The sequence below is a fragment of the Pleurodeles waltl genome, chromosome 2_2, assembly GCF_031143425.1.
Source record: "Pleurodeles waltl isolate 20211129_DDA chromosome 2_2, aPleWal1.hap1.20221129, whole genome shotgun sequence".
Lineage (NCBI taxonomy): Eukaryota > Metazoa > Chordata > Amphibia > Caudata > Salamandridae > Pleurodeles > Pleurodeles waltl.
Window position 1 is genome coordinate 922,394,788 of NC_090439.1, and position 12,496 is coordinate 922,407,283.

Sequence of the window (12,496 nt, forward strand, 5' to 3'; positions counted from 1 at the left end):
ATGGACACTGCACATACCCATACACCCCCCTAAACCATCATCACACAAGGTCCCACACAGGAATGCAAGCACTGGGGTACACGGTCACCCACCCATTGCACACCATGGTACACCCAGATGCAATAATCATGCTTTTACACCCCTGCAGGACACTTACCCAATGTCACTGCACAGGAGAGTCCACACATGTTCACACCACCAACAGAAGAGGCCCACAGTGATGACAGCAGCTCTGTCCAACTGGATCTAGATGACCAGCCTGGCCCATCTGGGACCTCAGACAGTCGGTTCCCCTTACACTGGCATAGGCCACTAGAGAGCTGGCCCCCTCTCGAAACACCAGCACAGCACCCACCCAGCGGGCCCATACCTCTGTCCCCAGGACACGTCAATCAGCAGTGTGTCCACCACTACAGGGAACCAAGGCTAACCCACCACCCCAACAACAACAGGGACCTGGGGGCAGTGGCAGTGGGCACACCGTTCAGGGGACAGAGGCCCAGGAACACAGGGGAACTGGAAGGGCTGCTGTGCGACGGGGGAGGACAGGCCCAGGGAACCCACTCTCCACGAGGCACTCTCCAACATCATGGGAGCCTGCCACCATTCCCAGGAGACGATGGCAACAGTACTGGCCAAGTTTCAGAAGACCCAGCGGCTGCAGGAGGAACAGTCTTTGGGCTTCAGGGAGGAACTCAGATCCATCAATTCCACCCTAGGTACCATCGTAGGGGTGCTGAAGGAAGTCCTCAACACCAGGAGGGACAGTGTGGCACAACAAGGGGCTCCTGACACTAGCCTGGATGATGAACTGCCCACCACCTCCGCCGACGCTAGTGGACAGGAGGCACCGCCACAGGACGACCACACCAGCACCCCACCCCCTGCAGAGGGAGAACCACCCGGCAAATGGTCCCTGAGATCCAGGACAAAGACAGAGAATGATGCCAAGACCCCCGCCAAGAAATGTGACTACCCTGAATGTCATCCTTTTGTCCCACCTTGTCACCCTGTCCATCCTCAAACTGCCCCAGCTCCACTTCCTATGCCCCTTTGGACAATACAGCTGTGAGACTAATAGACTGGACTCTGCCATGGACATTCCTCCACCATCACCCCTCACCATTTTACAACCCCCTCCAATATTGAGCACTTAAATAAACACCCTTAAAGGACAAAACAATCTGGAGTCTGTGATTTTGAAATAGTGTTTTAGCAATTACAGTGGCAAAATGCTCTTTCAAATGTAATGTCAACATGCCTATGTCACACAGCTCTAGTCCATGAGGAAACAAAGCAGATGTCACACAGTGGGACCCACATCTGTGAAATCGTAAGGGAAAGTGACAACTCAGTGACCATACACTGGGTGAAAAGGACAGACAGTAGAGAGGTAGTAGTGTTAAATTACATGTAGTAGGCAGGTTTGTGCTCTTACCTGTGTCTCACTGAAAGTATTGCAGGATCACAGAGTTCCTGTTGTCGATGTCCTCTTCTTCTGCTTCCTCCACAACACCTCCATCTGGACCATCCTCCTGCAGAAAAGGCACCTGCCGTCGCAAAGCTAAGTTGGGAAGCATACAGTAGGCCACGATGATCTGGCACCTTCTTTGGTGAGTAGAATAGGGAACCACCTGTTATATGGAGGCATCGGAACCTGGCCTTCAGGAGGCCGAAGGTCCGCTCTATAATCCTCCTAGTTCGCCCATGGGCCTCATTGTAGCGTTCCTCTGCCCTTGTCCTGGGATTCCTCATTGGGGTCAGTAGCCATGACAGGTTGGGGTAGCCAGAGTCACCTGCAAATGGCGAGGGACAACTGTTAGACACACACTAACCTGCAGGGATATCCCCAGACCCAGACAACTATTCCCACTGATTTGGTTCCAGGTGCTCACCTAATAGCCACACACGGTGCCTCTGGAGTTGCCCCATCACATAAGGGATGCTGCAATTCCGGAGGATGTAAGCGTCATGCACTGAGCCCGGGAATTTGGCATTAACATGGGAGATGTACTGGTCTGCCAAACACACCATCTGCACATTCATCGAATGGCAACTCTTCCGGTTTCTGTACTCCTGTTCACTCCTGCGGGGGGGTACCAAGGCCACATGTGTCCCATCAATGGCACCTATGATGTTGGGGATATGTCCCAGGGCATAGAAGTCACCTTTCACTGTAGGCAAATCCTCCACCTGAGGGAAAACGATGTAGCTCCACATGTGTTTCAGCAGGGCAGACAACACTCTGGACAACATGTTGGAAAACATAGGCTGGGACATCCCTAATGCTATGGCCACTGTAGTTTGAAAAGACCCACTTGCAAGGAAATGGAGTACTGACAGCACCTGCACTTGAGGGGGGATTCCTGTGGGATGGCGGATGGCTGACATCAGGTCTGGCTCCAACTGGGCACACAGTTCCAGGATTGTGGTACGATCAAGCCTGTAGGTGATGATTACATGTCTTTCCTCCATTGTTGACAGGTACACCAGGGGATGCTGCCATCTCCTCACATGTCCCAGCGGACGGTGCCCTTGAAGGACAACAGTGAGCACAGAGTCAGCCAACTCAGAGGTACGTAAACACAGCTTACTCAGAAAACCTTTCATAACCCGAATTTTGCCTGTTTGGGTGTTGAGGTAAGGCCTAGGTATGTGTGACGCAGTTAAAAGTTAAAGCCATGTGGGCCCATGAAATGGCGGCTGCCTGACCTGTAAAGTGGGACAATGGGATGTGAGTTAACTGCGTTGGCGTTGTACAACATCGCGGTAGGCGGTCGAAGACCGCGCCGCAATTCTGCATTGGTTAACATTGGACCCTATGGGTCCCAGGAGCCAATGACGATGTACGTCGGCGGTGACGGTACGCATCGCCGCGGACGTGACCGCCATTTTCTCTCTGTGCAATCACTAGATACCTGATCTTAGACAGGAGAGGACCTACATTGCAAGTGCTGCTGTGACCTCAGTCTGGAAGAGACAATGGCTTGTGCGTCTGGGGAAAGGGCCCCTGCCTTCAGCACGGAGGAGCTGGAGAAACTCGTGGATGGGGTCCTCCCCCAGAACACGATACTCTACGGTCCTCCAGACAAACAGGTAAGTACACTGGGAGCATGCTGTATGGGCAATGCCTGTTTGGAGTGGTGTGGATGAAAGATAGGGGGGGGAATAATGCGTGCATGAAACAACGGTGAGTGCATATGCCACATGGCAAGGATAGGGATGCGGGCCAATGACTGTGACGGTGCAGTTGGTAATAACTTCTCTTTTTCCCCTGTACTATTCATGTAGGTCAGCGCCCACCAGAAGAAGGATATTTGGCGTGCCATCGCCAAGAACGTCTGGACCCTGGGGGTCTATCACAGGCGGAGCACCCACTGCCGGAAAAGATGGGAGGACATTCGCAGCTGGAGCAAGAAGACGGTGGTGGCCCAGCTGGGGATGGCCTCCCAACGTGGGAGGGGTGCCCGTCGCAACATGACCCCCCTGATGTTCAGGATCCTGGCGGTGGCGTACCTGGAGTTGGATGGGTGCTTGAGGGCATCACAGCAGCAACAAGGTAGTGAATACACTCTCATTCTGCTGATTCAGTGTGCAGTGGAGGTGTCTGGGTGGGGGAGGTGAGCTGTGGGTTTCCCTAGGCCAGGGTGAGTGTGCTAGTTAAGTCCCCTTTTTCAGCCACACCCTGTGGCACCCCACCCCACCTGGGTACAGTACCAACTACACCTAATCAGGCTCCTGTGACATCCATGTTTGCAGATATCGGCCATAGCCTTGTAGGCCATGTCCCAGGGATTGAATAGTGGACCCCAAGTGCGCGGCGTAGTGCAGGGGGCTTCTGTGTCTGTTGTGCCCACCAACGGTAGCGGTAATGCATGCACTCAACATGTCTTTCTTCTGTCCCCCCCCTTTTTGTGGTCTCCCTGTACATGTGTGCATTAGCATCATCAGGCGGAGGAGCAGTGGCACCGGAGCAAGAGGGAGCTGCATCCCACATGGCCCTGGAGGGCGACACTACAGAGTCTGATTTCACCAGTGGGACGGAGGGCGAGGGGAGCTCCACGGCGGGGACAGGAGCTGACACCAGTGATACTTACTCGTCCTCTGATGGGAGCTCCCTTGTGGTGGCGGCACCATCTGTGCCCCCCCCCCTATCTAGAGGTACAGCCGTCACCCCCCTCCAGCACCGCCCTCCCAGCAGCCCCTCAGCCTTTGCCCCGTGCCCGCTCACCAAGGTGGGTGGGCATCTCCTTCGCCCAAGGCACCTCAGTCCCAGTCACCCCTGCTGTCCTCAGTGAGGAGGCCATTGACCTCCTCAGGTCCCTCACTGTTGGGCAGTCTACCATTTTGAATGCCATCCAGGGTGTAAAGAGACAGTTCCTGGAGGGCATTCATTCTGGTCAGGCAGCCCTTCAGCAAGCTTTTCAGACTCTGGCCTCAGCACTGATGGCAGCCATTGTCCCTGTCTCTAGCCTCCCCCCTCCAATTTCCTCCACCCAGACCCAATCCCATGTACCTCAGCCTACCCCAAGCACACCATCAGACCAGCATGCACACACCTCAACACACAAAGGAAGCTCAGGCAAACAGAAGCACCACACATCCCACAGGCACTCACGCAAGCATCACACACATGCAGACATAGCAACATCCACTACCTCTACTGTGTCCGCCTCCTCCTCATCTCCCTCCTCCTTCCCAGTCTCGTCTCCACTCACACCTGCATGCACTACATCTACAGCCACTACTTCCATCTCCAGCACACCCACCACCACACCCCGCTCACATGCAGTCACCACCCTCACTACCAATCACACGTCCCCTGTGTCCTCTCCCAGTGTGTCTGTGACGCCACCTCCCAAGGTACACAAACGCAGGCACACACACACCCAACAGCCATCCACCTCACGACAGCCTCCAGCGCATGCACCTTCACCCAAAGTCACCAAACGTACACCTTCTACAACCACAACCTCTTCCTCCAATCCCAAACCCCCTCCAGCTACCCGTACCAGTGTTCCTAAGAAACCTTTCCTGTCCACCCTTGACCTCTTTCCCTCACCTCCCCCACCCCATCAGTCTCCTAGGGCCCAACTCTCCAGGTCCCAACCTAGCACCTCAGCCACAACATCGGCGGGACCAGTGGTGCCAGTAGTCACCAGATTCTGGAGTGCACCAGGCAGCAGGGCAGCCAGTGTGGCAAGGAGCCACAGCACGGACAGTCTCCCACCTGCCAAGCATCAAAAGTTGGCCAGTGCCCGGCGGGAGAGGGGGAAGACACCAGCCACCAAAGCCGCTCCAAGGGGTACAGGTGGGAGTGTGGAGTCAGCTGCGACACCTTCCAAGGTGGGGAAGGGGCACAAGAAACCCGGCAAGTCTGGGAAGATCAGCATGGCTGAGAATACCGCCATCAGCCCGCTGCCCAGGAGGCGACCGCCAGCAGCACCGCTGGCCCAGACAGGACCGCCAGCAGCAGCCCTGCTGCCCAGGAGGCGACCGCCAGCAGCCCCGCTGGTCCAGACAGGACTGCCAGCAGCATCCCTGCTGGCCCAGACAGGACCGCCAGCATCAGCCCCGCTGCCCAGGAGGTGACCGCCAGCAGCCCCGCTGGCCCAGACAGGACTGCCAGCGAGCTGAAGCATTGCCAAGGACACTGCCGTCACAATCACCGCTGCCAAGGACACCGCCGACACAAGCACCGCTGCCGCCACAAGCACCACTGCCAAGGACACCGCCGCCACAAGCACCGCTGCCAAAGACACCACCGCCACAAGCACCGCAGGCCCATGAGTGCCAAAAGCACTGACGCTACTGAGGCCGCCACAAGCAGGATGAAGCACTCTGGGCACCAAGCCCCCTCCAGAACTTGTGGAGATTGACATCCACTACCTCTGTCCTTGGCAGGATGAAGCACTCTGGGCACAAAGCCCCCTCCAGAAACCAGTGGAGAATGTTATCCACTTGTGAGACTGTGGCTTTGCACTCCCCAGGATTGAACAATGGGCAAACCACCCACTGTAGAGACTTGTGAGACTGTGGCTTTGCACTCCCCAGGATTGAACAGTGGGCATGGGGCCCCCTCGTGGATTTGGTGTCGTGCACTCAACCGTCTGAGGTGCCCCCCCTTTACCTTCCCCCTGAGGTGCCTGTTTTATTTCTATCTGATTCCCCTGCAGTGTTCTCTCCGTCATGTTTGGGTATCTTGTGTGGGCCTCGCCCATGCAGTGTGGGCCCAGTGGTCCACGGACTTTAAGGGTGGAATACCCTGGACTAATATTCATGGTGTATATATTTGTAAATAGTGTACGTATATTAATTGACTACTGAATTTGAATATATTACAATCGTTCACCTCATTTCCTTTTGTCTTTGCATTCTTCCAGGGGGGTTGGTAGGTGTAACTGTAATGTATCATGCTGTATTAGTGTGTGCGTTGTCGTGGGTGAGGGTGGGGATGGGGGTGTTGCGTGTGTGTGTCACTGTTTTTCCCCTCCCCCCTCCCCTGTGTCGTAGGTGCAGTACTCACCGTGGTCTTCACCACCGGCGTTCGTGCTCCTGGTAGAGGAGCAAGAAGATAAAGGCTGGTAATATGTGGAGCTCGTGTTCTATGGCGTCCTGGTTCCTCGTGGGGTGTGCAGAGGCGAGCGTTTCCCCTTCGAAGTCCTGTTCCCGCCGTATTTTTGTTCGCGGTGAATCCGCCCCGGAAAAGGTGGCGGATTGGTAGGTTGTGATACTGTGGGGGGGACATTGTCTCCCGCCTGTCTGTTGGCGGTGACCGTTGCGCTGTTTTTTGTACCGCCGTGGCGGTCGGAGTGTTAAAGTGGCTGTCTTTGTTGCCGATTTCCGCCACTGCCGTCATTCCATTTTTTTTGCCGCCGGCCTGTTGGCGGTCTTACTGCCGCCTTAACACCGACCACCAGGGTTGTAATGACCACCAAAGTCTTTAAGCAGTAAAGTTAAGCACATTTCCTGTTAAGACACAGAAGGATGTATTGACCTTTCGGCCAGCAAGAAAATGGGCAATGAATCTGTCTTCTCTCAGTGCAGTGTCATTAAATTAAAACTGGTAAAACTATGTCCCAAATCCCCATTGGTCAGTTAATTGCATGTCACACTTTGTCCAATAAAACTAAAATTCCAAACCTATGAATTATACTATTTCTCCATTCACATATCATTGATTGGTTGTCCTGCAATGTCCTCATTATTCGGCTTGTCAGGTAACAATATTGTTGCAGCTTCCACTCCAGTCAGTATCTCCATTGTTCTTCTCCTGAGAAAGTCAGTCTCACATGTATTCCACAAAAATTTTATATTAGCAAGAACAGCATCTTCTAGCAGTCGATTCTCATGAGAAACTTCTGTTGTGAGCACATTTAAACAATGCAAAATGGAAAATCACAGTTTAACTCTCCAGGACAGCCATTTATTAAATGTTAAGAAATACAGCTTTGACATTAGGCCCGGCAACCAAGCCAAGACCTTCGCTAAGTTAAGGCCTACAATTAATAAAGCTAGAACATAATGCATAACCCTTAATATGATGTATTACTACATTAGTCAAACATATATTCAACATTTCACAACATTAATCCCACTGGTAAGTACACTTTGTTAATATTGACGACCATTCTTCCTAATCACATTTTCAAATGCGTGCTTTGTTTTCTACATTATGATATTTTTTCACAAATCACTTATTCAGAATACATGAACACTTGTTAATAATGTTTATTAATATATCTGTGCTAGCACTACCAAAGGGTTAAGCACAGGATAATTTGACATGTGCCTGTGTTTTATTCTCAAAGAGATTTTAGTTCCTGCTTGAGTAGGGTTTTACTACCCCCGTAAACCATTAACCCAATTTCCTTCAACGATTTATTGGCTCCACTAAGCTATGAGTAGCATTGGGCGCATATAAGGCATATTTGGGACCAATAATAACTAAAATATCAAAACAGAGAATGAGAAGACATTAGGAACGGAAAATAAAGAACCGCGGACTCGATTGCAGTACTCCAGGACCCTGAAGCAACAAGGATGTCTGCACATGCAGTACTGGATGAGGCACGCCTAGTGTTCAGGTTAACCCTGGAGGAGAAAATAAGGTATCAAAATACACACATTGAATATGAAGAACGCTCTGGTGCATAACTAGCCTGTACAATTAGATGAGAAAGGAATAGAATTAACAGAACAGAGATATTCATTAGAAAAAAACGTGTGGTAACTAGCAATACACCATAAATAGAAACTGCATTTCTAGATTGTTTTGTTCAAGATTTGTATGAAGGGAAGTCTACTTTAGGGCTGGAGGTGACTAGAAATTGGTTGTGGTCTTGGAATCTACAAGACTTACAAAAGTACAAAGTATGGAGCCTTAAGAAAAAATACTCACGTTCTTGATTAGACACATTAAAGGGAAAGCAGAAGGACTAAACAGCATTTCTGGAGAGGTATACGAAAAAATCAAGGATGTTATAAGTTCAATACTGAAAGATTTATTTAATTCAATATTAGTAAATGGCCCTAGGACACAGAGTGCAGCTTCTATTTTGATCATTATGAAACCCGATAAAGATCTGAAGAAGAAGGAATCTTATTGAACGCACCACTGCTCAACAACCATTACAATGTATTTGCATGGGTATTGGCATCCAGACTGACTAGAGCAGTGCCTGATCTTGTGCATGATGATCAAAAAAGGTTTATGTCGGGTGGGAAATTTTCACGTTAATCCACTCTCTAGTATGTACAATTGATTTAGCTGGGAATATTATTAGAACTCTAGCAAAAATATCATGAGATGCAACAAAAGCATTTGATGGGGTAAACTGGACTTATCTTTGAGAAGTATTACCACATTCTGCGATAAAGGAAGGTGTTGGGAATGCACTGCAAGCTATCTATCAAGACTGACAGTTAAAATCTTGGTGAATGGCAGTTTATCACACTCTATCTAAGTAGTGAGGGGTACAAGACTCTGATGCCCTGCCTATCTCACTCCTTTTGTTTGACCTATCAATAGAGCTATTAGCCCAATGAAGAACAGACAAGGGTATAAACCCTTTTTAGTTATGGGTCTTTCCAAAATAAAGTGGACTTATTTGTTGAAGATCAGATTCTGTTTACCTTAGATATAATTAGTGTGTTGCTAAAAATAGAAAAGTAATACAAAATTAAAGGAAAATATCAGGTTATGAAGTAAACGCAGATGAGGAAGGAATAATTACCAAGAATATAGATACCAAAGATAACCGAGTCTGTAAAGAAATTATGTATCTGGAATTAGTATAACACCTAACATTAATACGATTCCATCCACTAATCTACAAAAAGAGTAAACAGAATAAAAAGATATTGATGGTTTTGAGCACTAGCCCTTTGACAATGTATGGGAGGGCGAACCTTGTGAAAATATTCATATTGCCAAAGTTAACTTATTTGTTCAATTGTATATCATTACATTTTCATAATAAGGAAATCTTGAGAATGCAAGTTAAATTAACAGTTTTATTTCAGCTTGGGAAAAATGTAGGAGATTCAAGGAGGTTTAGCTTTATCAAATAATCAGTTATAATGTTGGACGTTCCAATTAAGATATTCAGGTGTATTGTTGGGTGTTCCAATTAAAACATTGTCTAGTTTTAATTACATGTCCAGGAGACACAAAAAGGGGAGTGCTGTTACGAGAAACGTTAGTAAATATATGTAGAGGCAATTTTTATATAAATGTGCCTTACTGAAAAACTTGAAGAAAATTAAATTGAAAATATTGTAGGCTGCTGCTCATATCTGGTTTGAGGTTAGGAGGCTGATTAAAATCCCATACTATAGTGAGCTGGCCCCAATATAAGACTCCACAGGTACTCCAGAATTTTTGAAAGAATAATTTTACATGCCAATAAGAGAAATAGGTATTGTGAAATGAGGCCATGTTTTACACTAAGATGATCTCCTGAATTAGGGTAATTTGACAGACAAAACAAATAGAAACAAACTAAGGTTCAAATAAGCACAATTGTCATCAAGGATTGCCGGGCATAATTGCCTGGTTATCAGCACACAGGATTTAGAGCGCCAGCTTTAAAATGTAATTCCCAAAAATAGGTAGCACATTGGTATAAAGGATTAGATGAAGCAGCAGATAAGACCTTAAGGACTTCATTTACTGACGTTCGAAAACGCAAGGTAAGTATCCCTGAATGATTTATTCAATAGCAAAATCTGCTTTACTAAGAGAATTGATGTCTCAAAAATGAGTCAACATAGCGAATACTTCAGAAGGAAGAGGCGGATGACGTGAAATAATGAAAGCTGAAGACCTACTCAAGTTTGTTGATGCCAATTAGAACTGTCCTTTTAGCATAATGTGGATAAGACAATTTCAGCAATGTTTCATTACAATTTGAAGGTAAGGCCGATATTATTCTTATTTAGCATGTCTGAAGAAAACAGTGAAGTAATACACCAGAAGGAAGATAAAGAAGATAAAACGTTATTATTTTATTTTTGTCAAGGTGTGACGTTTGCAAAAGATAGATGTTGATTAAGAGCAACAACGTGCATTTATAATTTAGACAAACAGTGCTCGACAGTAACAAACTTTAAGATCTGAAGTAAATTCTAGAATTGGCTGATTCAACGAGAAGTTAACATGCTGAGCATTCAATGATTAGGCCACATCAGTCTCTAGGATTACATTAATGAGGTCCTATATGGGATGTCCATTACAGTTGAAACCGTTTAATAATGTGAAAATAGGTGAAGTATCTGTGGAAATCAGGAAGCGTGTTCTAGAGTGATTCACTGCAGGTTGTCACTCTGAATACTGTACTCCCAAATGGAAATTCAAAATTAATCTTTACATTTCTAACTAACCTCACCAGATTAGCAACATTTAAGTTTAGGTTTAAAATGTAAATAACGTCGATGGAAAGACAAACATGAACTGTTATATTGCTTAATCAGATATGAGAACTTGGAGGTCCAATTGCCTCAGAAAATAATAATTTCTGGGAATAGTGCATTTCTGGCTTCAGGTAAAACTAACTCTTTTAGGAAAATAACTCTTCTGTCAGTTTCGATTTCAGGTATAGAGCTACAGTAGCATGATGCAATGTAAGACCAGAAAGAGAAGGAGGGTTGCTGAAGAGAAAGTCTCGATTTATGTAAATTAACTCTGATAAACTACAGAGTTGCTCAGAATTCATATTTGTAAACTGGAGTTTATGTTTCATATGGACCAGAGGCTACACACCATGGATGCTTTGACTGGGTATAAGCCCTTGCTGGAGGAGGAAGGGCTGGTTCAGCACAACAGGCACTTAAAAGGGCATCGGATTCAACGTGGTGGGAGACGCTTTACTGTGGAAGGGCTGTTTGGACTTACTTGCCTTAAAGGGTACTTAAAAGCATCCCCGCCTGCACATCTCAGAGCCCAGGGCAGACTGGGAAACCCTTCTTGGCTTGGTTATCCAGTTAACTAGGTGATGATGAAGTATAAAAAGCTCCCTCCAAACGATGGCCCCTATAATTGATCAAAGCAACCTTGTAAAAAATCCTCCATTATGTCCCTACTTACTTCTGCAGTGGGAGCAATCAATGATGACATTTCAACTGTAGAGGTGGAACCAGGTTAAATGCCCAGGGCAATGTACTGGAGGATGGTAATGGGGGATATCTACTCCTGTTTCGCTACATGGACTATTATCAGGGTCACTGATTTCTGTCCAGTTGGTGAGAGGAATTTATTGATTATTACTGCTGATGTACATCAATCTCCATCACAGAGGACAATTGACCACTCCTCACCGGTAAAGAGAAAAAACAGAAATGGCTCAGTAGACAATCCTTACAGGCACAAGTTGGAATCTTTTTATGTGGTGCCAGATTTTTTGGATTCTAGGTTTATTGTTTTGACTAAAATTGAAACCTTAGGCCCATATCTATACTTTTTTAGCACCACATGTGCGTCTTTTTTTGACGCAGAAGAATCCAATAGTATTTTGTAAGTTTGCGCCGCTTTTGCGTAAAAAAATGGTGCACATGCGGTGCTAAAAAAAAAAAAATATGGGCCTTAGTGTTTAACTCCATTGATAACTGCTGCCAGAAGTTGACCAAGATCGAAGCTACCATTGTGGAGGTGCGGGACTCAATTAATACTATCAAAAACAATCACGATACGATCAGAAGCGTAATATAAGCCACTCAATAATGATACAACATTTTGTAGTTAAACTCAAAATATGTACTCAATTTGCCTCGCATCTTTGTGGTTTGGCAGTATTATAACAATATAACAGTAAAGAACAGTGAACAGTTCATTAGGAGTCTTACTTTCTATCAAAAGCCATATTGCCTGTCATTTACAAAGAACCCAAAACCACTCCAAAATATCTGACCTAAAGCTTACTGTTGGGAGCTATTGAAATTATTGGAAACCTACCTCATGGTCACAGTTTCTGGGACCTGGGAGAGGTAGAGTGCATGT